Source organism: Pristiophorus japonicus, unplaced genomic scaffold (assembly GCF_044704955.1).
Source record: "Pristiophorus japonicus isolate sPriJap1 unplaced genomic scaffold, sPriJap1.hap1 HAP1_SCAFFOLD_478, whole genome shotgun sequence".
Taxonomy (NCBI): Eukaryota; Metazoa; Chordata; class Chondrichthyes; family Pristiophoridae; genus Pristiophorus; species Pristiophorus japonicus.
In genome coordinates, this window is record NW_027254383.1 from 55,758 (window position 1) to 79,252 (window position 23,495).

General features: G+C 62.6%; 1 protein-coding gene across 1 annotated transcript in view; it reads left to right on the forward strand.

Moving 5' to 3' along the window:
• The first annotated feature begins 339 nt into the window (after window positions 1-339).
• Window positions 340-23,495, forward strand: part of LOC139252716 (15-hydroxyprostaglandin dehydrogenase [NAD(+)]-like) — a 280,929-nt gene continuing 257,773 nt past the window's right edge. The window contains exon 1 of the mRNA XM_070873463.1: window positions 340-414. The gene's annotated coding sequence lies outside the window, so the exon portion shown is untranslated. The remainder of the gene's footprint in view (window positions 415-23,495) is intronic.

Here is a 23,495-nt window from a genome sequence, read left to right on the forward strand (position 1 = left end):
TATTAAAGACATAACAGTTTAACTCCAAGAGGTATAACCTTGGCTCTGCTTTATTAAGGCCCAAAGTGACTAATATACAAAATGGCTGGCCTTTTATACTTGGGCTGCACACACGTGCATGCAGCCCATTGGCCTCCAACAGTGACGCCATCTAGTGGCTCGTGATCCCAAAAGTACATACATGACAGTGACTCTGAGGATCATCGCTCAGTCTGCCCTGGTTACAGTTACTCTGAGGGATCTGTTCTCTCAGTTGAACAGCTCACAATGCAGTAGGCTCGATTTTCATTGGTGAAAAATTGCAGAGGGCGGTGACCAGGAAGTTGACTTGTGCTGGAGGAAACCGCCTGTTTCTGAGTGTCACAGATTTGCTCTTCAGAGCATCGGAGCAGGAAGGTTAAATACGCACTGGCTGTAAGTAACCCTTTGCTGTGGTATTCACTTTCTACATAACTCAGGGCTGCTGTACTTTAGGGAAAGGAGAAATATTTGTAAAAGTTTCACTTCTGCGCAGTTTAGACCTTGTTTCAAGCCCTGAGCTGGGCTGAGGAGCTTTCAGACAATGGTGCAGGTTCACCTGGCCTCAGTATAGGAGCCAGCAGTCTGCAGCATTGATGCACGGTTTATGGAGCAGTGCTATCTGCAAATCTCGAGCGACAGTGTTACTGCTCCCATCGCTGGCTGAGAAACTCTCTCAGTGAAGTGAGGGAGCAGCTTGAAGAATTTATATGTAACTCCAGAGAAACTACCAGCTGCTTTTTGTGCTTTCATCAAATTCCAACAACCTCCTGAAATGTGCAGCCCAGGGTCAATCCATCATCATCATCATAGGCAGTCCCTCGGGATCGAGGAAGACTCGCTTCCACTCTAAAAGTGAGTTCTCAGGTGACTGAACAGTCCAATACGGGAATTACAGTCTCTGTCACAGGTGGGACAGACAGTGGTTGAGGGAAGGGGTGGGTGGGACTGGTTTGCCGCACGCTCCTTCCGCTGCCTGCGCTTGGTTTCTGCATGCTCTCGGCGACGAGACTCGAGGTGCTCGGCGCCCTCCCGGATGCTCTTCCTCCACTTCGGGCGGTCTTTGGCCAGGGACTCCCAGGTGTCAGTGGGGATGTTGCATTTTATCAGGGAGGCTTTGAGTGTGTCCTTGAAACATTTCCTCTGCCCACCTGGGGCTCGCTTGCCGTGTAGGAGTTCCAAGTAGAGCACTTGCTTTGGGAGTCTTGTGTCGGGCATGCGGACAATGTGGCCTGCCCAACGGAGCTGGTCGAGTGTGGTCAGTGCTTCGATGCTGATCGCTGGAGAAATACCACTAAGGTTGTCTCTGCAAGATTCGGGAAATCCCCTGGGAGGACTGGCGCACCAATGTTTGGAGAGACGTGGTATCCAGCTCACATTGACTGTACCTGAGGATGGGCACCCCAGTCCCACCGCACACCAGCCTCTGACCCACCCCGATCTCCAACCCCAGTCCCTCACCCCACCCTGAACCCTGACCCCAGTCCCTGACCCCAACCCGATCCCCGACCTCAGTCCCTGTCCCCACCCTGATCCCCAACCCCAGTCCCTGACCCCACCCCAATCCCCGACTTCAGTCCCTGATCCCACCCCGATCCCTGACCTCAGTCCCTGATCCCAGCCCGATCCCTGACCTCAGCCCCTGACCCCACCCCGATCCCCGACCCCAGTCCCTGATCCCACCCCGATCCCTGACCTCAGTCCCTGTCCCCACCCTGATCCTCGACCCCAGTCCCTGACCCCACCCCGATCCCCGACCCCAGTCCCTGATCCCACCCCGATCCCTGACCTCAGTCCCTGACCCCACCCCGATCCCCGACCCGATCCCCGATCCCAGTCCCTGATCACACCCTGATCCCCGACCCGAGTTCCTCACCCCGACCCCCGACCCCAGTCCCTGACCCCACCCTGATCCCCGACCCCAGACCCTGATCCCACCCCGATCCCCGACCCGATCCCCGACCCCAGTCCCTGACCCCACCCTGATCCCCGACCCGAGTCCCTCACCCCGATCCCCGACCCCAGTCTCTGACCCCACCCTGATCCCCGACCCCAGTCCCTGATCCCACCCCGATCCCTGACCTCAGTCCCTGACCCCACCCCGATCCCCGACCTCAGTCCCTGACCCCACCCTGATCCCCGACCCCAGTCCCTGACCCCACCCCGATCCCCGACCCCAGTCCCTGACCCATCCCCGATCCCTGACCTCAGTCCCTGACCCCACCCCGATCCCCGACCTCAGTCCCTGACCCCACCCTGATCCCTGACCCCAGTCCCTGACCCTACCCCGATCCCCGACCCCAGTCCTTGACCCCACCCCGATCCCCGACCCCAGTCCCTGACCCCACCCTGATCCCCGACCCCAGTCCCTGATCCCACCCCGATCCCTGACCCGATCCCCGAACCCAGTCCCTGATCCCACCCCGATCCCCGACCCGATTCCCGATCCCAGTCCCTGATCACACCCTGATCCCTGACCCGAGTTCCTCACCCCGATCCCAGTCCCTGACCCCACCCTGATCCCCGACCCTAGTCCCTGATCCCACCCCGATCCACGACCCCAGTCCCTGACCCCACCCCGACCCCAGTCCCTGACCGATCCCCGACCCCAGTCCCTGACCCCACCCCGATCCCTGACCCCACCCTGATCCCCGACCCCAGTCCCTGATCCCACCCCGATCCCCGACCCCAGTCCCTTGCCCCACCCTGATCCCCGACCCGAGTCCCTCACCCCGATCCCCGACCCCAGTCCCTGACCCCACCCTGATCCCCGACCCCAGTCCCTGACCCATCCCCGATCCCTGACCCCACCCCGATCCCTGATCCCCGACCCCAGTCCCTGACCCATCCCCGATCCCTGACCTCAGTCCCTGACCCCACTCCGATCCCCGACCTCAGTCCCTGACCCCACCCTGATCCCCGACCCCAGTCCCTGACCCCACCCCGATCCCCGACCCGAGTCCCTCACCCCGATCCCTGACCCCAGCCCCTGACCCCACCCTGATCCCCGACCCGAGTCCCTCACCCCGATCCTCGACCCCAGTCCCTGACCCCACCCTGATCCCCGACCCCAGTCCCTGACCCCACCCTGATCCCCGACCCGAGTCCCTCACCCCGATCCCAGACCCCAGTCCCTGACCCCACCTCGATCCCTGACCCCAGTCCCTGATCCCGACCTGATTCCCGACCCCAGTCCCCTGACCCCGATCCCCGACCCCAGTCCCTGACCCCGATCCCTGACCCCAGTCCCTGACCCCGATCCCCAACCCCAGTCCCTGACCCCATCGGAACCCCAGCTCTACCCCCGACCCCATTCCGGCCTCCGACCCCCAGGGATATCTCTCTGGGAGGGACCAGGAGTATCTCAGAAAGGGCAATATTTTCAGGGGAATAAAGTGTAAAGTCCGATCACTGGAGGAGGTGCGGATTGTGGAACAGAAAAGAGGAACTGGGCCGATTGAACAACAGAACAGGAAAGCCCAGCATGTGTTTACCAAATGATGAGCTGTGGCCACAGAGGGGGAATGAACAGTCCAGGGCGGGAGAATCCTATTAAACCACAGGCCAGACCACCAGCCTTGCTTGCGACCGAACGAAGACATTACAATAGGTTTAGTGCGAGGAGCACAGATCATACGGCAAGCTGACATCCAACACATCTTGCATGGGGCATGTGAGGGAAGCAAAGGACAGGCAGAATGTGTCCCAGAGATTGGATCTGCTCACCCTGCCTCACTCGGTTCCTTCGAGATTAATGTCAGCATTGATCTTACTTCACTACCAACCAAAGGTTCTTTCACAACTGAATAAATGGTGCAGGGGAAACCAGCTTCTGATGTTGCAACACCTGCAGCAGCGGGAAACTGTCGCAGCAACTCCATCCCACAGACTGCTGCCTTCGAGGGCCCGGGAATAGCGGGCCCGGGAATTGCTGGATTAGAGGGAGCGGGAATTGCTGGATTAGAGGGAGTGGGAGTAGAGGGAGTGGGAGTAGAGGGAGCGGGGTTAGAGGGAGCGGGAATTGCTGGATTGGAGGGAGCGGGAGTAGAGGGAGCGGGAATAGAGGGAGCGGGAATTGCTGGATTAGAGGGAGCGGGAATAGAGGGAGCGGGAATTGTGGGATTAGAGGGAGCGGGATTAGAAGGAGCGGGATTAGAGGGACCGGGATTTGCTGGACTAGAGAGAGCGAGAGTAGAGGGAGCGGGAATAGAGGGAGTGGGAATTGTGGGATTAGAGGGAGCGGGATTAGAAGGAGCGAGAATAGAGTGAGCGGGAATTGCGGGATTAGAGGGAGCGGGAATTGCTGGATTAGAGGGAGCGGGAATACAGTGAGCGGGAATTACTGGATTCGAGGGAGCGGGATTAGAGGGAGCGGGAATAGAGTGAGCGGGAATTGCGGGATTAGAGGGAGCGGGATTAGAGGGAGCGGGATTAGAGGGAGCTGAGGGTGACCTGAGAAAGGTCTTTAAGATTATGAAGGGGTTTGATGGAGTAGACGTAAAGGAAATGTTTCCACTTGTGGGAGGGTCCAAAACTAGGAGTCATAAATATAAGATAGTTACTTATAAATCCAATCGGGAATGCAGCAGAAACTTCTTTACTCAGAGTGGTGAGAATGTGGAACTTGCTACCGCAGGGAGTAATTAGAATCATAAATAGTGCAGCACAGAAGGCGGCCATTTGGCCCATTGAGTTCACACCAGCTCTCTCAAAGAGCAATCCAGTCAGTGCCACTCCCCCGCTCTGTCCCCTGCAAGAATTAATCCCATTCCCTTTCGAAGGCTGCTATTGAATCTGGCTCCACCGCCCTATCAGGCAGTGCGTTCCAGATCACAACAACTCACTGTGTAAAAACGTTTTTCCTCAGGCCCCTCTCGTTCTTTTGTCAATCACCTTAAATCCATGCCCACTGATTATTGGCCAATCTGCCAATGGGAACAGTTTCTCTTTATTTACTCGATCTGAACCCCTCATGACTTTAAACACCTCGATCAAATCTCCTCTCAACCTTCTCTGCTCCAAGGAGAACAACCCCAGCTTCTCCAGTCTCTCCACGTCACTGAGGTCCCTCATCCCCGGTGCAGAAGAGTAAGGGGGAAATATTCTGTTGCGCCCCATTTGAGGAGTAGCACTCCCGAGACGCGGTACTTTGCGCCGGGCACAGAAGTCTTGGCAATCGCGAGAAATTGGGCTTACCGCCCCTGAAATAATGCACGCCACTTCCTTTGTGAGGCGCCAGTGGGCGGACGGGTTGGGAGCAGGTCGGGAGCGGGACTGACTGGTCGGGAGCGGGGCGGGAATGGGTCGGGAGCGGGGCGGGAATGGGTCAGGAGCGGGGCGGACGGGTTGGGAGCGGGACGGGTGAGTCGGGGACAGGGCTAGAGTGGGGCGGGTGGCTCGGGAGCGGGGCGGATGGGTTGGGAACAGGATGGGTGGGTCGGGAGCGGAGCGGGGAGGGCGAGTCGGGAGCGGGACGGACGGGGCGGGAGCGGGTCGGGAGCGGGACGGATGGGTTGGGAACAGGGCGGGTGGATCAGGAATGGTTCAGGAGCGGAGCGGGGAGGGCGAGTCGGGAGCGGGGAGGGCGAGTCGGGAGCGGGTCGGGAGCGGAGTGGGGAGGGCGAGTCGGGAGCGGGGCGGGCGGGTCGGGAGCGGTTCGGGAGCGGAGCGGGGAGGGCGAGTCGGGAGCGGGGCGGGCGGGTTGGGAGCGGTTCGGGAGCGGAGCGGGGAGGGCGAGTCGGGAGCGTTCGGGAGCGGAGCGGGGCGGGCGGTTCGGGAGCGGTTCGGGAGCGGAGCGGGGAGGGCGAGTTGGGAGCGGGGCGGGCGGGTCGGGAGCGGTTCGGGAGCGGAGTGGGGAGGGCGAGTCGGGAGCGGGGCGGGCAGGTCGGGAGCGGAGCGGGGAGTTAGCGAGTCGGGAGCGGGGTGGGCGGGTCGGGAGCGGTTATGGAGCGGAGCGGGGAGGGCGAGTCGGGAGCGGTTATGGAGCGGAGCGGGGAGGGCGAGTCGGGAGCGGGGCGGGCGGGTTGGGAGCGGTTCGGGAGCGGAGCGGGGAGGGCGAGTCGGGAGCGGTTATGGAGCGGAGCGGGGAGGGCGAGTCGGGAGCGGGGCGGGCGGGTTGGGAGCGGTTCGGGAGCGGAGCGGGGAGGGCGAGTTGGGAGCGGGGCGGGCGGGTCGGGAGCGGTTCGGGAGCGGAGCGGGGAGGGCGAGTCGGGAGCGGGGCGGGCGGGTTGGGAGCGGTTCGGGAGCGGAGCGGGGAGGGCGAGTCGGGAGCGGGGCGGGCGGGTCGGGAGCGGAGCGGGGAGGGCGAGTCGGGAGCGGGGCGCGCGGCTCGGGAGCGGTTCGGGAGCGGAGCGGGGAGGGCGAGTCGGGAGCGGGGCGGGCGGGTTGGGAGCGGAGTGGGCGGGTCGGGAGCGGTTCGGGAGCAGAGCGGGGAGGGCGAGTCGGGAGCGGGGCGGGCAGGTCGGGAGCGGTTCGGGAGCGGAGTGGGGAGGGCGAGTCGGGAGCGGGGCGGGCGGGTTGGGAGCGGTTCGGGAGCGGAGCGGGGAGGGCGAGTCGGGAGCGGGGCGGGCGGGTCGGGAGCGGGGCGGGCGGGTTGGGAGCGGTTCGGGAGCGGAGCGGGGAGGGCGAGTCGGGAGCGGGGCGGGCGGGTCGGGAGCGGGGCGGGCGGGTCGGGAGCGGAGTGGGGAGGGCGAGTCGGGAGCGGGGCGGGCGGGTCGAGAGCGGTTCGGGAGCGGAGCGGGGAGGGCGAGTCGGGAGCGGGGCGGGCGGGTTGGGAGCGGAGCGGGGAGTTAGCGAGTCGGGAGCGGGGTGGGCGGGTCGGGAGCGGTTATGGAGCGGAGCGGGGAGGGCGAGTCGGGAGCGGGGCGGGCGGGTCGGGAGCGGTTATGGAGCGGAGCGGGGAGGGCGAGTCGGGAGCGGGGCGGGCGGGTCGGGAGCGGAGCGGGGAGTTAGCGAGTCGGGAGCGGGGAGGGCGAGTCGGGAGCGGGGTGGGCGGGTCGGGAGCGGTTATGGAGCGGAGCGGGGAGGGCGAGTCGGGAGCGGGGCGGGCGGGTCGGGAGCGGTTATGGAGCGGAGCGGGGAGGGCGAGTCGGGAGCGTGACGGGCAGGTTGGGAGCGGTTCGGGAGCGGAGCGGGGAGGGCGAGTCGGGAGCGGGATGGGCGGGTTGGGAGCGGTTCGGGAGCGGAGCGGGGAGGGCGAGTCGGGAGCGGGGCGGGCGGGTTGGGAGCGGTTCGGGAGCGGAGCGGGGAGGGCGAGTCGGGAGCGTTCGGGAGCGGAGCGGGGAGGGCGAGTTGGGAGCGGGGCGGGCGGTTCGGGAGCGGTTCGGGAGCGGAGCGGGGAGGGCGAGTTGGGAGCGGGGCGGGCGGGTCGGGAGCGGTTCGGGAGCGGAGTGGGGAGGGCGAGTCGGGAGCGGGGCGGGCAGGTCGGGAGCGGAGCGGGGAGTTAGCGAGTCGGGAGCGGGGTGGGCGGGTCGGGAGCGGTTATGGAGCGGAGCGGGGAGGGCGAGTCGGGAGCGGGGCGGGCGGGTCGGGAGCGGTTCGGGAGCGGAGTGGGGAGGGCGAGTCGGGAGCGGGGCGGGCGGGTCGGGAGCGGTTCGGGAGCGGAGCGGGGAGGGCGAGTCGGGAGCGGTTATGGAGCGGAGCGGGGAGGGCGAGTCGGGAGCGGGGCGGGCGGGTTGGGAGCGGTTCGGGAGCGGAGCGGGGAGGGCGAGTTGGGAGCGGGGCGGGCGGGTCGGGAGCGGTTCGGGAGCGGAGCGGGGAGGGCGAGTCGGGAGCGGGGCGGGCGGGTTGGGAGCGGTTCGGGAGCGGAGCGGGGAGGGCGAGTCGGGAGCGGGGCGGGCAGGTCGGGAGCGGAGCGGGGAGTTAGCGAGTCGGGAGCGGGGTGGGCGGGTCGGGAGCGGTTATGGAGCGGAGCGGGGAGGTCGAGTCGGGAGCGGTTATGGAGCGGAGCGGGGAGGGCGAGTTGGGAGCGGGGCGGGCTGGTCGGGAGCGGTTCGGGAGCGGAGTGGGGAGGGCGAGTCGGGAGCGGGGCGGGCGGGTCGGGAGCGGTTCGGGAGCGGAGTGGGGAGGGCGAGTCGGGAGCGGTTATGGAGCGGAGCGGGGAGGGCGAGTTGGGAGCGGGACGGGCGGCTCGGGAGCGTTTCGGGAGCGGAGCGGGGAAGGCGAGTCGTGAGCGGGGCGGGCGGGTTGGGAGCGGTTCGGGAGCGGAGCGGGGAGGGCGAGTTGGGAGCGGGGCGGGCGGGTCGGGAGCGGTTATGGAGCGGAGCGGGGAGGGCGAGTCGGGAGCGGGGCGGGCGGGTCGGGAGCGGTTCGGGAGCGGAGTGGGGAGGGCGAGTCGGGAGCGGGGCGGGCAGGTCGGGAGCGGAGCGGGGAGTTAGCGAGTCGGGAGCGGGGTGGGCGGGTCGGGAGCGGTTATGGAGCGGAGCGGGGAGGGCGAGTCGGGAGCGGGGCGGGCGGGTCGGGAGCGGTTCGGGAGCGGAGTGGGGAGGGCGAGTCGGGAGCGGGGCGGGCAGGTCGGGAGCGGAGCGGGGAGTTAGCGAGTCGGGAGCGGGGTGGGGAGGGCGAGTCGGGAGCGGGGCGGGCGGGTTGGGAGCGGAGTGGGCGGGTCGGGAGCGGTTCGGGAGCAGAGCGGGGAGGGCGAGTCGGGAGCGGGGCGGGCAGGTCGGGAGCGGTTCGGGAGCGGAGTGGGGAGGGCGAGTCGGGAGCGGGGCGGGCGGGTTGGGAGCGGTTCGGGAGCGGAGCGGGGAGGGCGAGTCGGGAGCGGGGCGGGCGGGTCGGGAGCGGGGCGGGCGGGTTGGGAGCGGTTCGGGAGCGGAGCGGGGAGGGCGAGTCGGGAGCGGGGCGGGCGGGTCGGGAGCGGGGCGGGCGGGTCGGGAGCGGAGTGGGGAGGGCGAGTCGGGAGCGGGGCGGGCGGGTCGAGAGCGGTTCGGGAGCGGAGCGGGGAGGGCGAGTCGGGAGCGGGGCGGGCGGGTTGGGAGCGGAGCGGGGAGTTAGCGAGTCGGGAGCGGGGTGGGCGGGTCGGGAGCGGTTATGGAGCGGAGCGGGGAGGGCGAGTCGGGAGCGGGGCGGGCGGGTCGGGAGCGGTTATGGAGCGGAGCGGGGAGGGCGAGTCGGGAGCGGGGCGGGCGGGTCGGGAGCGGAGCGGGGAGTTAGCGAGTCGGGAGCGGGGAGGGCGAGTCGGGAGCGGGGTGGGCGGGTCGGGAGCGGTTATGGAGCGGAGCGGGGAGGGCGAGTCGGGAGCGGGGCGGGCGGGTCGGGAGCGGTTATGGAGCGGAGCGGGGAGGGCGAGTCGGGAGCGTGACGGGCAGGTTGGGAGCGGTTCGGGAGCGGAGCGTGGAGGGCGAGTCGGGAGCGGGATGGGCGGGTTGGGAGCGGTTCGGGAGCGGAGCGGGGAGGGCGAGTCGGGAGCGGGGCGGGCGGGTTGGGAGCGGTTCGGGAGCGGAGCGGGGAGGGCGAGTCGGGAGCGTTCGGGAGCGGAGCGGGGAGGGCGAGTTGGGAGTGGGGCGGGCGGTTCGGGAGCGGTTCGGGAGCGGAGCGGGGAGGGCGAGTTGGGAGCGGGGCGGGCGGGTCGGGAGCGGTTCGGGAGCGGAGTGGGGAGGGCGAGTCGGGAGCGGGGCGGGCAGGTCGGGAGCGGAGCGGGGAGTTAGCGAGTCGGGAGCGGGGTGGGGAGGGCGAGTCGGGAGCGGTTATGGAGCGGAGCGGGGAGGGCGAGTCGGGAGCGGTTATGGAGCGGAGCGGGGAGGGCGAGTCGGGAGCGGGGCGGGCGGGTTGGGAGCGGTTCGGGAGCGGAGCGGGGCGGGCGGGTCGGGAGCGGTTATGGAGCGGAGCGGGGAGGGCGAGTCGGGAGCGGTTATGGAGCGGAGCGGGGAGGGCGAGTCGGGAGCGGGGCGGGCGGGTTGGGAGCGGTTCGGGAGCGGAGCGGGGAGGGCAAGTCGGGAGCGGTTATGGAGCGGAGCGGGGAGGGCGAGTCGGGAGCGGGGCGGGCGGGTCGGGAGCGGAGCGGGGAGGGCGAGTCGGGAGCGGGGCGGGCGGGTTGGGAGCGGTTCGGGAGCGGAGCGGGGAGGGCGAGTCGGGAGCGGGGCGGGCAGGTCGGGAGCGGAGCGGGGAGTTAGCGAGTCGGGAGCGGGGTGGGCGAGTCGGGAGCGGGGCGGGCGGGTTGGGAGCGGTTCGGGAGCGGAGCGGGGAGGGCGAGTCGGGAGCGGGGCGGGCAGGTCGGGAGCGGAGCGGGGAGTTAGCGAGTCGGGAGCGGGGTGGGCGGGTCGGGAGCGGTTATGGAGCGGAGCGGGGAGGGCGAGTCGGGAGCGGTTATGGAGCGGAGCGGGGAGGGCGAGTTGGGAGCGGGGCGGGCGGGTCGGGAGCGGTTCGGGAGCGGAGTGGGGAGGGCGAGTCGGGAGCGGGGCGGGCAGGTCGGGAGCGGTTCGGGAGCGGAGTGGGGAGGGCGAGTCGGGAGCGGGGCGGGCGGGTTGGGAGCGGTTCGGGAGCGGAGCGGGGAGGGCGAGTCGGGAGCGGGGCGGGCGGGTCGGGAGCGGGGCGGGCGGGTTGGGAGCGGTTCGGGAGCGGAGCGGGGAGGGCGAGTCGGGAGCGGGGCGGGCGGGTCGGGAGCGGGGCGGGCGGGTCGGGAGCGGAGTGGGGAGGGCGAGTCGGGAGCGGGGCGGGCGGGTCGAGAGCGGTTCGGGAGCGGAGCGGGGAGGGCGAGTCGGGAGCGGGGCGGGCGGGTCGGGAGCGGTTATGGAGCGGAGCGGGGAGGGCGAGTCGGGAGCGGGGCGGGCGGGTCGGGAGCGGAGCGGGGAGTTAGCGAGTCGGGAGCGGGGAGGGCGAGTCGGGAGCGGGGTGGGCGGGTCGGGAGCGGTTATGGAGCGGAGCGGGGAGGGCGAGTCGGGAGCGGGGCGGGCGGGTCGGGAGCGGTTATGGAGCGGAGCGGGGAGGGCGAGTCGGGAGCGTGACGGGCAGGTTGGGAGCGGTTCGGGAGCGGAGCGTGGAGGGCGAGTCGGGAGCGGGATGGGCGGGTTGGGAGCGGTTCGGGAGCGGAGCGGGGAGGGCGAGTTGGGAGTGGGGCGGGCGGTTCGGGAGCGGTTCGGGAGCGGAGCGGGGAGGGCGAGTTGGGAGCGGGGCGGGCGGGTCGGGAGCGGTTCGGGAGCGGAGTGGGGAGGGCGAGTCGGGAGCGGGGCGGGCAGGTCGGGAGCGGAGCGGGGAGTTAGCGAGTCGGGAGCGGGGTGGGGAGGGCGAGTCGGGAGCGGTTATGGAGCGGAGCGGGGAGGGCGAGTCGGGAGCGGTTATGGAGCGGAGCGGGGAGGGCGAGTCGGGAGCGGGGCGGGCGGGTTGGGAGCGGTTCGGGAGCGGAGCGGGGAGGGCGAGTCGGGAGCGGGATGGGCGGGTTGGGAGCGGTTCGGGAGCGGAGCGGGGCGGGCGAGTCGGGAGCGGGGCGGGCGGGTTGGGAGCGGTTCGGGAGCGGAGCGGGGAGGGCGAGTCGGGAGCGTTCGGGAGCGGAGCGGGGAGGGCGAGTTGGGAGTGGGGCGGGCGGTTCGGGAGCGGTTCGGGAGCGGAGCGGGGAGGGCGAGTTGGGAGCGGGGCGGGCGGGTCGGGAGCGGTTCGGGAGCGGAGTGGGGAGGGCGAGTCGGGAGCGGGGCGGGCAGGTCGGGAGCGGAGCGGGGAGTTAGCGAGTCGGGAGCGGGGTGGGGAGGGCGAGTCGGGAGCGGTTATGGAGCGGAGCGGGGAGGGCGAGTCGGGAGCGGTTATGGAGCGGAGCGGGGAGGGCGAGTCGGGAGCGGGGCGGGCGGGTTGGGAGCGGTTCGGGAGCGGAGCGGGGAGGGCGAGTTGGGAGCGGGGCGGGCGGGTTGGGAGCGGTTCGGGAGCGGAGCGGGGAGGGCGAGTCGGGAGCGGGGCGGGCAGGTCGGGAGCGGAGCGGGGAGTTAGCGAGTCGGGAGCGGGGTGGGCGAGTCGGGAGCGGGGCGGGCGGGTTGGGAGCGGTTCGGGAGCGGAGCGGGGAGGGCGAGTCGGGAGCGGGGCGGGCAGGTCGGGAGCGGAGCGGGGAGTTAGCGAGTCGGGAGCGGGGTGGGCGGGTCGGGAGCGGTTATGGAGCGGAGCGGGGAGGGCGAGTCGGGAGCGGTTATGGAGCGGAGCGGGGAGGGCGAGTTGGGAGCGGGGCGGGCGGGTCGGGAGCGGAGTGGGGAGGGCGAGTCGGGAGCGGGGCGGGAGCGGTTCGGGAGCGGAGTGGGGAGGGCGAGTCGGGAGCGGTTATGGAGCGGAGCGGGGAGGGCGAGTTGGGAGCGGGACGGGCGGCTCGGGAGCGGAGCGGGGAAGGCGAGTCGTGAGCGGGGCGGGCGGGTTGGGAGCGGAGCGGGGAGGGCGAGTTGGGAGCGGGGCGGGCGGGTCGGGAGCGGTTATGGAGCGGAGCGGGGAGGGCGAGTCGGGAGCGGGGCGGGCGGGTCGGGAGCGGTTCGGGAGCGGAGTGGGGAGGGCGAGTCGGGAGCGGGGCGGGCAGGTCGGGAGCGGAGCGGGGAGTTAGCGAGTCGGGAGCGGGGTGGGCGGGTCGGGAGCGGTTATGGAGCGGAGCGGGGAGGGCGAGTCGGGAGCGGGGTGGGCGAGTCGGGAGCGGGGCGGGCGGGTCGGGAGCGGAGTGGGGAGGGCGAGTCGGGAGCGGGGAGGGCGAGTCGGGAGCGGAGCGGGGAGTTAGCGAGTCGGGAGCGGGGTGGGGAGGGCGAGTCGGGAGCGGGGTGGGGAGGGCGAGTCGGGAGCGGGGTGGGGAGGGCGAGTCGGGAGCGGGGTGGGGAGGGCGAGTCGGGAGCGGGGCGGGCGAGTCGGGAGCGGGGTGGGGAGGGCGAGTCGGGAGCGGGGCGGGCGGGTCGGGAGCGGAGTGGGGAGGGCGAGTCGGGAGCGGAGTGGGGAGGGCGAGTCGGGAGCGGTTCGGGAGCGGAGTGGGGAGGGCGAGTCGGGAGCGGTTCGGGAGCGGAGTGGGGAGGGCGAGTCGGGAGCGGGGAGGGCGAGTCGGGAGCGGGGAGGGCGAGTCGGGAGCGGGGCGGGGAGTTAGCGAGTCGGGAGCGGGGCGGGCGGGTCGGGAGCGGTTCGGGAGCGGAGTGGGGAGGGCGAGTCGGGAGCGGGGCGGGCGGGTCGGGAGCGGAGTGGGGAGGGCGAGTCGGGAGCGGTTATGGAGCGGAGCGGGGAAGGCGAGTCGTGAGCGGAGCGGGCGGTTCGGGAGCGGAGCGGGGAGGGCGAGTCGGGAGCGGAGCGGACGGGTCGGGAGCGGTTCGGGAGCGGAGCGGGGAGGGCGAGTCGGGAGTGGAGCGGGGAGGGCGGGTCGGGAGCGGAGCGGTTGGGGGCGATTCGGGAGCGGAGCGGGGCGGGCGGTTCGGGAGCGGAGCGGGGAGGGCGGGTCGGGAGCGGGGCGGGCGGTTCGGGAGCGGGACGGACGGGTTGGGGGCGGGTCGGGAGCGGAGCGGGCGGGTCGGGAGTGGTTCGGGAGCGGAGCGGTTGGGGGCGAGTCGGGAATGGGGCGCATGGCTACGCACTGGGCCGCCTAGCTGCCGGGTAGGAGGGGCTCTTCCCTTAATTAAAGGGTAGGGCCCAAGCTGCAAGCATTGCAGCAATAAACGGCCCCTCCCTGGACCACCGGGAGCAGGGTTGCCGTGCCAACAGCCTGGCACTCAAGCAGAGCGCTGGGCTGACCGATTGCGGAGGGACCCCGTGTTGAAAGTACCTATGTTGCACCATGTTAGTCGACAAGCACTGCAGCTCCCCTTTACCCTGCCGCCCGGTCCGTGACCCCTGAACCTGTCTCTCTCATTGCCCCGTGCAGCTTCAGGGGACGATGCCAAATTTAGGGTCCGGGGCTCTGCACACAGTGATGACGTCATCGCCAATGGAACGGGGCGCTACGGGTTACCGCCGCCACTAATCTCCCGCCGAATTTAGCGGGAGGCATTAGCGGCACCACGCCCGGGCGATAAGTTGTTTATGACCTCTAACCCCCCCCCCCCCGGGGAGCGAACGGGAGGCGTGTATGACCAGAATTTCCAGACCCAAATCTCCTCTGCACCCTCTCCAAAGCCTTCACATCCTTCCGAATGTGTTGTGCCCAGAATTGGCCACAATACTCCAACTGGAGCCCAACTAGTCTTTTATAACAGGATTTGTATAACTCCCTGCCTTCTGTACTCATTCCCTTTATTTATAAAACCCAGAATCCCACATGCTTTATTCACTGCTTTGTTAGCCTGCCCTGCCACATTCAACGTTTGTGTACCCGCACCCTCAGGTCTCTCTGTTCCTGCACCCCCTTTACAATTGTACCATTTACTGTGTCTGCTCTCTCCATTCTTCCGACAGAAATGTATTACCCAACACTTCCACTCCTTCATTTCTCGATTTCCGAGCTAAGATCTTTCTACTGTCTTTAGCCCATCCTTTATTATCAGGGCCACCCCTTCTCCTTCTCCAGTTTGCCTTTCTCTTTGAAAAGTTTTACTTTCTCTGCATTGAATTTAATCTGCCCCGTGCCCACCCTTTCCACCAGCCTGTCTATGTCTTCTTGACGTCTATCACTGTCTTCCTCACAGTTTACTACAATTCTAAGTTTCGTGTCAGCTGCAAATTTTGAAATTGAGCCCAGTACCCCCAAATACAAGTCATTAATGTCTATCAAAACAGCAGCAATACCGACCCCTGGTGAAACCATTGTATACCTCGCTCCTGCCCGAAAAACAGCTATCCAATGCACTCCTGGCTGGCCTCCCACAATCTACACTCTGTAAACTTGAGGTCATCTAAAGCTCGGCTGCCCATGTCCTAACTCGCACCGAGTCCCGCTCACCCATCACCCCCTGTGCTCGCTGCCCCGTGTCCTAACTCGCACCAAGTCCCACTCACCCATCACCCCCTGTGCTCACTGACCCATGTCCTAACTCGCACCAAGTCCCACTCACCCATCACCCCCTGTGCTCACTGCCCCATGTCCTAACTCGCACCGAGTCCCGCTCACCCATCACCCTCTGTGCTCACTGCCCCATGCCCCAACTCGCACCAAGTCATTCACCCATCACCCCCTGTGCTCACTGCCCCATGTCCTAACTCGCACCGAGTCCCGCTCACCCATCACCCCCTGTGCTCGCTGACTCCGTGTCCTAACTTGCATCCAGTCCAGCTCACCCATCACCCCCTGTACTCACTGCCCCGTGTCCTAACTCGCACCGAGTCCCGCTCACCCATCACCCCCTGTGCTCACTGCCCCGTGTCCTAACTCACACCGAGTCCCACTCACCCATCACCCCCTGTGCTCACTACCCCGTGTCCTAACTCGCACCGAGTCCCGCTTACCCATCACCCACTGTGCTCACTGCCCCGTGTCCTAACTCGCACCGAGTCCCGCTCACCCATCACCCCCTGTGCTCACTGCCCCGTCCCCTAACTCGCACCAAGTCATTCACCCATCACCCCCTGTGCTCACTGACCCATGTCCTAACTCGCACCAAGTCCCACTCACCCATCACCCCCTGTGCTCACTGCCCCGTCCCCTAACTCGCACCAAGTCATTCACCCATCACCCCCTGTGCTCACTGCCCCATGCCCTAACTCACACCGAGTCCCGCTCACCCATCACCCCCTGTGCTCGCTGCCCCCGCGTCCTAACTCACACTGAGTCCCGCTCACCCATCACCCACTGTGCTCGCTGACCTACATTGGTTCCCGGTGAAGCAGCGTCTCAATTTCAAATTTCTCATCCTTATTTTCAAATCCCTCCATGGCCCTTGCCCCTCCCTATCTCTGTAATCTCCTCCAGCCCCACAACCCCCCGAGATGTCTGCACTCCTCTAATTCTGCCCTCCTGAGCATCCCTGATTATAATCGCTCCACCATCGGTGGCCGTGTCTTCAGCTGTTCCCTAAGCCCTGCCTAAACCTCTCCACCTCTTTACCTCTCTTTCCTCCTTTAAGATGCTTTCAAAACCTACCTCTTTGACCAAGCTTTTGGTCATCTGCCCTTATTTCTTTTGTGTCTCGGAGCCAATTTTTTGTCTTATAACATTCCTGTGAAGTGCCTTGGGATGTTTTACTACCTTAAAGGCGCTATATAAATAAAATACAAGTTGTCGTTCAGAAGGTGGTGGTGAGCCACGATCTTGAACCGCTGCAGTCCGTGTGGTGAGGGTCTCCCACAGTGCTGTTAGGGAGGGAGTTCCAGGATTGTGACCCAGCGACGATGAAGGAACGGCCGATATATTTCCAAGTCAGGATGGTGTGTGACTGGGAGGGGAACGTGGAGGTGGTGGTGTTCCCATGCACCTGCTGCCCTTGTCCTTCTAGGCGGTAGAGGTCGCGGGTTTGGGAGGTGCTGCCGAAGAAGCCTTGGCGAGTTGCTGCAGTGCATCTTGTAGATGGTGCACACTGCAGCCAGGGGGCGCCGGTGGTGGAGGGAGTGAGTGTTGGAGGTGGTGGATGGGGAGCCGATCAAGCGGCTGCTTTGTCCTGGATGGTGTCGAGCTTCTTGAGTTGTTGGAGCTGCACTCATCCAGGCAAGTGGGGAGTGTTCCATCACACTCCTGACTTGTGTCTTGTAGATGGTGGAGAGGCTTTGGGGAGTCAGGAGGTGAGACACTCACCGCAGAATACCCAGCCTCTGACCCGCTCTTGTGGCCACAGTATTTATGTGTCTGGTCCAGTTAAGTTTCTGGTCAATGGTGACCCCCAGGATGTTGATGGTGGGGGATTCGGCGATGGTAATGCTGTTGCATGTCAAGGGGCGGTGGTTACTCTCGCTTGTTGGAGATGGTCATTGCCTGGCACTTGTGTGGTGTGAATATTACTTGCCACATCTGAATATTGTCCAGGTCTTGCTGCATGCGGCACGGACTGCTCCATTATCTGAGGAGTTGTGAATGGAACTGAACACTGTGCAGTCATCAGCGAACATCCCCACTTCTGACCTTATGATGGAGGGAAGGTCATTGATGAAGCAGCTGAAGATGGTTGGGCCTAGGACACTGCCCTGAGGAACTCCTGCAGCGATGTCCTGGGGCTGTGATGATTGACCTCCAACCACCACAACCATCTTCCTTTGTGCTGGGTATGACTCCAGCCAGTGGAGAGTTTTCCCCTGATTCCCATTGACTTCAGTTTTACTGGGGCTCCTTGATGCCACACTCGGTCAAATGCTGCCTTGATGTCACTCTCACCCCACCTCTGGAATTCAGCTCTTTTGTCCATGTTTGGACCAAGGCTGTAATGGGGTCTGGAGCCGAGTGATCCTGGTGGAACCCAAACTGAGCATCGGTGAGCAGGTTATTGGTGAGTAAGTGCCGCTTGATAGCCCTGTCGACGATACCTTCCATCACTTTGCTGATGATTGAGAGTAGACTGATGGGGCGGTAATTGGCCGGATTGGATTTGTCCTGCTTTTTGTGGACAGGACATACCTGGTCAGTTTTCCACATTGTTGGGTAGATGCCAGTGTTGTAGCTGTACTGGAACAGCTTGGCTAGAGGCGCGGCTAGTTCTGGAGCACAAGTCTTCAGCACACAGCCGGGATGGTATCGGGGCCCACAGCCTTTGCTGTATCCAGTGCGCTCAGCCCTTTCTTGATATTACGTGGAGTGAATCGAATTGGCTGAAGACTGGCTTCTGTGATGGTGGGTACCTCAGGAGGAGGCCTATATGGATCATCCACTCGGCACTTCTGGCTGAAGATGGTTATAAACACTTCAGCCTTGTCTGTTGCACTCACGTGCTAGGTTCCGCCATCATTGAGGATGGGGATATTCATGGAGCCTCCTCCTCCCGTTAGTTGTTTAATGGTCCACCACCATTCACCACTGGATGTGACAGGACTGCAGAGCTTTGATCTGACCCGTTAATTGTGGGATCACTTAGCTCTGTCTATAACATGCTGCTTCCGCTGTTTAGCGTGCATGTAGTCCTGTGGTGCAGATTCCCCAGGTTGGCACCTCATGTTTAGATACACCTGGTGCTGCTCCTGACATGCTCTTCTGCACTCCTCATTGAACCAGGGTTGGTCTCCTGGCTTTCTGGTAATGGTAGAGTGAGGGATATGTCGGGCCATGAGGTTACAGATTGTGGTGGAATACAATTCTGCTGCTGCTGATGGCCCACAGCGCCTCATGGAAGCCCAGTTTTGAGCTGCTAGATCTGTTCTGAATCTATCCCATTTAGCACGGTGTTGGGCTACACAACACAATGGAGGGTGTCCTCAGTGTAAAAACAGGACTTTGTCTCCACAAGGATTGTGCGGTGGTCACTGCTACCTGTTATGTCTCAAATAAAGCAATGTGACTGAGTACTGTAGACTTGAATAAGTGTGACCTTATTTTCTTTATTCTGACTCCAGAGTGCCGGCACAGCATGGGGGGCCTGCTTATATACAGTGCTCCAGCAGATGCGCCCTCTGGTGGCGGTAGAATGCTGGTTACAAGGTGTTGCATACATAACACTACCAGTACTGTCATGGACAGATGCATCTGCGACAAGTAGATTGGTGAGGACAAGATGACGTAGGTTTTCCCTCGTGTTGGTTCTCTCACCACCTGCCGCAGGCCCAGTCTGGCAGCTATGTCCTTCAGGACTTGGCCAGCTCGGTCAGTATTGGTGCTTCCAAACCACTCTTGGTGATGGACATTGAAGTCCCCCACCCAGAGTGCATTCTGTGCCCTTGCTACTCTCAGTGCTTTTTCGGGATAAATGGGTCCTTTTCAGAATGGCAGGCAGTGACTACTGGAGTGCTGCAGGGCTCAGTGCTGGGACCCCAGCTATTTACAATATACATCAATGATTTGGATGAAGGAATTGAGTGTAATATCTCCAAGTTTGCAAATGACACCAAACTGGGTGGTGGTGTGAGCTGTGAGGGTGATGCTAGGAGGCTGCAGGGTGACTTGGACAGGTTAGGTGAGTGGGCAAATGCATGGCAGATGCAGTATAATGTGGATAAATGTGAGGTTATCCACTTTGGGAGCAAGAATGCGAAGACAAAATATTATCCGAATGGCAACAGATTAGGAAAGGGGGAGGTGCAACGAGACCTGGATGTCATGGTACATCAGTCATTGAAAGTTGGCATGCAGGTACAGCAGGCAGTGAAGAAGGCAAATGGTATGTTGGCCTTCACAGCTAGGGGATTTGAGTATAGGAGCAGGGAGATCTTACTGCAGTTGTACAGGGCCTTGGTAAGGCCTCACCTGGAATATTGTGTTCAGTTTTGGTCTCCTAATCTGAGGAAGGACGTTCTTGCTATTGAGGGAGTGCAGTGAAGGTTCACCAGACTGTCATATGTGGAGAGACCAGATCAACTGGGCCTTTATTCACTGGAGTTTAGAAGGATGAGAGGGGATCTTGTAGAAACATATAAGATTCTGATGGGACGTGACAGGTTAGATGCGGATAGAATGTTCCCGATGTTGGGGAAGTCCAGAACCAAGGGACACAGTCTTAGGATAAGGGGTAGGCCATTTAGGACTGAGATGAGGAGAAACTTCTTCACTCAGAGAGTTGTTAACCTGTGGAATTCCTTGCAGAGAGTTGTTGATGCAAGTTCATTGGATATATTCAAGAGGGAGTTAGATATGGCCCTTACGGCTAAAGGGATCAAGGGGTATGGAGAGAAAGCAGGAAAGGGGTACTGAGGGAATGATCAGCCATGATCTTATTGAATGGTGGTGCAGGCTCGAAGGGCTGAATGGCCTACTCCTGCACCTATTTTCTATGTTTCTATGTTTCCAAGTGGTGTTCAACATGGAGGATACTGATTCATCAGCTGAGGGAAGGCAGTAGGGGTAATCAGCAGAAGGTTTCCTTGCCCATGCTGGACGTGAAGCAATGAGACTTCATGGGGTCCAGAGTCAATGTTGAGGACTCCCAGGGCCACTCCCTCCCGACTGTATACCATTGTGCCGCCCCCCCTGGTGGATCTGTCCTGCCGGTGGGACAGGACATACCCAAGAATAGTGATGGAGGAGTCTGGGACATTGATTGAAAGGTATGATTCTGTGACTATGACTGTCTGTCTGTGGGACAGCCCTCCCAGTTTTGGCACAAGTCCCCAGATGTTGGTGAGAAGGACTTTGCCGGGTGGGCTGGGCCGGGCGTGCCGTTGTTGTGTCCGAAGCCGGTGCCGAGGTTGATGCCGGGTGGTCTGTCCGGTTTTATTCTTATTATTGTTTTTCGTAGTGCTTTGGTACAAGTGAGTGTCTCGCTGGGCAATTTCAGAGGGCATTGCTGTGGGTCCTGAGTCACATATCGGCCAGACCGGGTAAGGGCAACAGATTTCCTTCCCTAAAGGGTATTAGTGAACTCGAAGGGTTTTTACATCAATTCGGTAGTTTCTAGTCACCATTAATGATAATAGCATTTTTTTATAATTCCAAATTTATTTAATTAACTGAATTTAAATTCCCCAGCTGCTGTGATTTGAACTCACGTTTCTGGGCTATTAGTCCAGGCCTCTGGAATACAACAACAACAACATATTGTATTTATATAGCACCTTTACCGTAGTGAAATGTCCCAAGGCGCCTCACAGAAGTATTATGAGATAAAACAATTTGACACTGAGCCGCATAAGTAGAAATTAGCGCAGGTGACCAAAAGCTGGGTCAAAGAGGTCAGTTTTATGGAGTGTCTTGAGGAAGGAAAGAGAGGTAGAGAGGCGGAGAGATTTAGGGGGGGAGTTCCAGAGCTTGGGGCCCAGGCAACAGAAGGCACGGCCACCGATGGTGGAGCGATTATAATCATGGATGCTCAGGAAGGCAGAATTAGAGGAGTGCAGACATCTCGGGGGGTTGTGGGGCTGGAGGAGATTACAGAGATAGGGAGGGCGAGGCCATGGAGGGATTTGAAAATAAGGATGAAAATTTTGAAATCGAGGCTTTGCTTAACCGGGAGCCAATGTAAGTCAGCGAGCACAGGGGGTGATGGGTGAGTGGGACTCGGTGCGAGTTAGGACACGGGTCAGTGAACACAGGGGGTGATGGGTGAGTGGGACTGGGTGCGAGTTAGGACACGGGGCAGTGAACACAGGGGGTGATGGGTGAGTGGGACTGGGTGTGAGTTAGGACACGGGGCAGTGAGTACAGGGGGTGATGGGTGAGTGGGACTCGGTGCGAGTTAGGACACGGGGCAGTGAACACAGGGGGTGATGGGTGAGTGGGACTCGGTGCGAGTTAGGACACGGGGCAGTGAACACAGGGGGTGATGGGTGAGTGGGACTGGGTGCGAGTTAGGGGACCAAGTTGGCAGCCGCGTTTTGGATCACCTCTAGTTTACGTCGGGTAGAATGTGGAAGGCCAGCCAGGAGTGCGTTGGAATAGTTGAGTCTAGAGGTAACAAAGACATGGATGAGGGTTTCAGCAGTGGATGAGCTGAGGCAAGGGCAGAGACGGGCGATGTTACGGAGGTGGAAACAGGCGGTCTTAGTTATGCAGTGGATATGTGGTCGAAAATCCATTTCAGGGTCAGATATGACACCCAGGTTGTGAGCAGTGTGGTTCAGCCTCAGACAGGAGTTGAGGAGAGGGATGGAGTCAGTGGCTAGGGAACGGAGTTTGTGGCAGGGACCGAAAACAATGGCTTCGATCTTCCCCAATATTCAATTGGAGAAAATTTCTGTTCATCCAGAACTGGATGTGGGACAAGCAGTCTGACAATTTAGAGAGCGAGGAGGGGTGGAGAGAAGTGGGGGTGAGGTAGAGCTGGGTGTCAGCGTACATGTGGAAACTGACGCTGTGTTTCCGGATGATGTCGCCGAGGGGCAGCATGTAGATGAGAAATAGGAGGGGCCAAGGATAGATCCTTGGGGGGACACCAGAGGTAACGATGCGGGGGGGGAAGAGAAGCCGTTGAAGGTGATTCTCTGACTACGATTAGATGGATAAGAATGGAACCAGGCGAGTGCAGTTCCTCCCAGCTGGACCATGGTGGAGAGGTGCTGGAGGAGGATGGAGTGGTCAGCCGTGTCAAAGGCTGCAGACAGGTCGAGGAGGACGAGGAGGGATAGTTTACCTTTGTCACACTCACAAAGGATTCATTTGTGACTTTGATGAGAGCCGTTTCGGCAGGTGCAGAAATCGGATTGGAGGATTCAAACATGGAATTGTGGGAAAGATGGGCACGGATTTGGGAGGTGTGTTCAAGGACTTGGGAGAGGAATGGGAGGTTGGAGATGGGCCGGTAGTTTGCAAGGGCGGAGGGGTCGAGGGTTGGTTTTTTGAGGAGAGGGGTGATGACGGCAGGTTTGAGGGAGAGGGGGACAGTGCCTGAGGAGAGAGAACCGTTAACAATGTCAGCTAAGGGAATAAGGGGTTATGGGGAGCGGGCGGGGAAGTGGAGCTGAGTCCATGATCGGATCAGCCATGGTCTTATTACATGGCGGGGCAGGCGCGAGGAGCTGTATGGCCTACTCCTCCTCCTAGTTCTTATGCTCTTATGTTCTAACATGGGAGCCAGAAAAGGAAGTTGGGTGGTCAGCAGTTTGGTGAGAATAAGGTCACGAGGAGGTCAGAGATAAACTGGAGTAAGGGCTAGGGCAGGGGCCTTCCTTCGAGGTAGTCTGGCCCATGGGGAAGAGGCAAAGTCTCAATCTTACAGACAAAGAAGTCTATGATCTCCTCACACTTATTGTCGGAGGAGAGGGTGGAAGAGACTGGGGAGGGAGGTTTAAAAAGGCAGTTTGCTGTGGAAATTAGAAGCCGGGGTTTAACTTTGCATTCCAGAATGATTCCAGAGCGATTGTGGCAGATGAGAGCAGGACCCGATAGTGCTTTATGTGGTCCTGTCAGATCTGGTGGTGAATGGCGAAACCAGTTGTCCGCCATATCCGTTCAAGTCTGCATCACTTGGACTTCAGGGAGCGAAGATCAGGGCTGTACCGGGGAAACGGCCAGGGTGAGAGAGAGTAATTGTTTTAACAGGGACTCGGGTATCAAAGGTGATGCTGAGGGTGTGATTGAGCAGATCAGTAGCTGCAGAAATGGTATGGTGCATGGAGACCCAAGGGCTGGACACTTGGGAGTTCATAAGTGCAGTTGTCGGAGAGTCAGGAGAGAGTTTTTTCGAGGGGCGGACACAGGAGGAGGTAGGGTTGGATGGGGGGAGGGGGATGTGGGTGGAGAGCGATACGAGGAAGTGGTCAGAGATGGCCTTATCTGTGATTGACCCGATGGGAGTAGCGAGGCCACGAGAGATGGCAAGGTTGAGGGGCTGGACATGAATATGGGTTGGGGAGTTTACATGGAGGGAGAGATTAAGGGAGGACAGGAGGCGAGTGACCTCCGAGGAGAGAGAGCATGATGAATTGAGATGGGGGTTGAAATCACTGAGGATGAGAAGTTGCTCGGTGCAGAGGCTGAGGGAGGAAAGCAGTGAGGATATCTCGGTGATACAGTTTTATGGTACTTGAGTGAGCGGGAGAGAAGGAGAACTTTAAATGAGAGGTGAGAGGGGTGGAATAGGGTTCGATGTTCAAAGGAGGTGACAGTGCCAGAG